This window comes from Sitodiplosis mosellana, unplaced genomic scaffold, assembly GCF_009176505.1.
Source record: "Sitodiplosis mosellana isolate CC-2019 unplaced genomic scaffold, AAFC_SMos_1.0 Smas_scaffold_5084, whole genome shotgun sequence".
Classification (NCBI taxonomy): Eukaryota; Metazoa; Arthropoda; class Insecta; order Diptera; family Cecidomyiidae; genus Sitodiplosis; species Sitodiplosis mosellana.
This window is the reverse complement of record NW_022600326.1, coordinates 1-3,125: the sequence shown is the minus strand read 5'-3', so window position 1 is coordinate 3,125 and position 3,125 is coordinate 1. Positions and strand designations below refer to the sequence as shown.

The 3,125-nt window shown below is 35.3% G+C and overlaps 1 long non-coding RNA gene across 1 annotated transcript; it reads right to left on the bottom strand.

Moving 5' to 3' along the window:
• Window positions 1–1,154: 1,154 nt before the first annotated feature.
• On the bottom strand, window positions 1,155–3,066 carry LOC129572493 (uncharacterized). The gene is made up of 2 exons (XR_008688460.1): window positions 2,157–3,066; window positions 1,155–1,307 (listed from the first exon to the last, which is right to left on the bottom strand). It is a non-coding gene; the product is annotated as an uncharacterized LOC129572493 (long non-coding RNA).
• Between the last annotated feature and the right edge of the window lie 59 nt (window positions 3,067–3,125).

The window sequence follows — 3,125 nt, the reverse complement described above, 5'->3', positions numbered from 1 at the left end:
AATCCAGAACTACCATTTCTTGATTATTTGATGTCAAAAACACCCTAGTGCATAAGCACTCGCCCGATGAGACAATAAAAACAAAATTATTATCGACAAAAGGTCAAACTGAATGATAAGTAATCCAAAGAACGTCATTCATACCTCCATTCGACTCATATCTTTGGCAATTTGTTTATTTAAATTTTTTCAACTTACCTTGTTCAATGGCAGTGGGACCATAATCTTTGGGCCACATATCCTTTGGTGAAATTGCGCACTGCGCCGCTAATATCGTTTGAACTAACAAACCAAAGAGCTGATTTGCTGGACCCACACTCTGGGCAGCACATTCTGGATTCAAAACATCCATGTTCGCTTTTTATTCCAATTCGGTATTTGTGTGTTTTTTTTTCCTGCAATGAAATCAACCAGAAAAAAGTTCAACTTGAGAAAGAAATTGAGTTTCCAACACGCTATCGATATGCGCTTTAACCAATTTGAATTGCAGTATTTGCGTTATTACGTTTTACAACCTTTTAATGAGGAAAATCAATTAATTTCATCGAACGAATTTAGCATTCCCCCCACTCAAGCATTCCCCCCACTCGACTAACAAATGAATTGATCAACGCTAAATTAGCGCAAGATATATTTCAATAAAATTGCCGGTGAGAAATTATGAATTAACATCCACGTCAATCGGTGTATCAATGAGATATAGCGTCTATTAAACCGGAGTTTGAGAAATCGGATCAGACAGAAATCAATGCGCCAATATGATTATCGTCGTGTGCAAAGCTATTGAGATCAAAATGATTTCAATTGGAATCATTTAAACTGATTTATTGCCAAAGCGAAGCTATACCGGTTATTTGACGAAAATAACTCACTAAAAATCACATTGTTAGATCTTTCACAGCTATATCTCCACTGCACGAAATTAATGTCTAAAACAACACATTTGTAGAAAGTCCAAACAGAAAATCAGATGTAGAGAAAATCAGCAAAAATGCCTTGAAAATCAGATGAAATTGGTCGCGAATCAATAATTCCAATTGAATAAAAATCCAATCATCAAATTGTTTCTAAATTTTTGGTCAACTTTTTGTAACCATTTCAATCACTTTTTCAACTAAACGAATTTCAATATCAAATATTTCACTAGAGAGAACTTACTTTATTAAAAAAATGTCGAATTAATGAATTTGTCGAAATGGTTGCTACTGTAAAGACTGAATTCCAAATGAATGGCTAACGAAGAGCCTGTATTCGCTTAAATACAATTTCGTTTGCGGCGATAATTTTTTGTCGTATTGTTATCTTGTCTGTAAATAATAAAACAAAACGTTGTTGTTTGTACATTACTTATCTTTGGTTATCATCATCTAATATACAAGCACATTCAATGGGTCGATTGGTGTATGTGTGGAATGGAGTGAACTAAGTTGGTCTGCGTGCGTTTGGAACCTAACTGAAGAGCTGTCGCATTCACAGGAAAGAGATACAGACAATCGATAACAGTGCTTATAATTTTTTAATCTCGAAAATTGTGAAGTAGAATTGAAACAGCTCGAAATTGAATGTGTTATTAAGGTGAGACAAGAGACAAAGCCAACGGTGTTGTGTTCACACATCGCCAAAACTTATCTTATCGCAAATTATTTTCTCTGTTTTTCAACCTCTTTTATTCATGTGATTTTGTTATTGTCTTATTCCCTTTACAATTCATTATCACTAAAGTGGCGTATGTTATACTCTAGCCGCATTTCAATGATGCGAAAACGAATCTGAAGTACCACGTAGCCCGAGCCACTTTGTTTGCGTAATTAGTAAGTCAAACGCTGACTGGTACACGTATATCCATTGAATTAAAACATGTGATTTATATTGTCTGCAGAGAATGATCTTCTATTTTCCTTTCTTGTTATTGTTGCGCGCGCACGTTGAAGAAAAGTAACTTCATCATTTTGATAGAATCGCAGCTATTTTTCCAATATTTTCGTCGAGAGAGTTTCGATCTCTTCTTCCACATAGATCAATCCATTGTATCGCCTCTTGTTCACAATCAATGATTAATTTTTTTTTGTCGCATTTCTAATCAATTGTATTGTTCGATTATATTCGGCGAAATTTTGTTTGCAATAAAACTTTTACAGCTGTTGAAAAATAAGTACCTTTTTAGCGTCAAATGCACGTGCTCTATATTATATTGACTTGTGACAACACAACACTGAACAAAAAGACAAACAACACTTAAACCAAACCACTCGTTTACAATTGACAAAACAAACTGTGAAACATATGCGATATTCGATCGCTGGTCACACACCGATTCTCAATGCACCACGTCAATGAGAACGAACGATTGAACGACCGTCCGCAACACAAATCATGCGTTAAGATACACACACACACACAAATCGATACGTATACATATTCAGATCGATGTTGCGTGTACTTTTTACACAACATACACCATGCATACCGGCTACAATCTATTTCTCTTTGCTTCATAATTTCAACTTTTACAGCATAATTCAACCTACTAAAAAAAGAGTCACATCGAAATCATGATGTGTACATCCAAAATGAGTTTACTGTGCTGTGACTGCTACCAATCGAGATTCTCACTCTCTCGCAATCGCACACGAAAAACTCGTTTTGCTTACATTCTCGTTATGTTTTAAGCAATTCTTACAGATTTAGATTCGAAGTCAAACGGCCAATCGATTCACTTTTTTTCAGTGTACAGTTTTAGTTCTAAAATGCAAAACAAATTCAGTGATGTTGACTGAGCACAAGATTGTGCTTTTATTTTGTTCGTCTTTCAAACGCAAATTTCAGTCAAGGTATTTGCACAGCTTACTGCAGCTGCGGTGAAATATTATAGACAAGCAAATAGACGATACGGCTGCAGAGTTTGTTGAGCGAGTTTTTAAGCGCCTAAATGCAGACCGGCGCCCGCCCATTCGGTATTCATGAGGCTATATAAATACAGGCGAAATGATGGGATTTTGAATTCTGATGAATTTTAAGTAATTCTTTTAAATAGATACAGAAGTTGACAAGTTGAACTGTTTTTGAAGAAACGCAAACTTATTGCAGTTTTTGCGAAAATGTGTAGAAAAAAGTATCGAAAAATG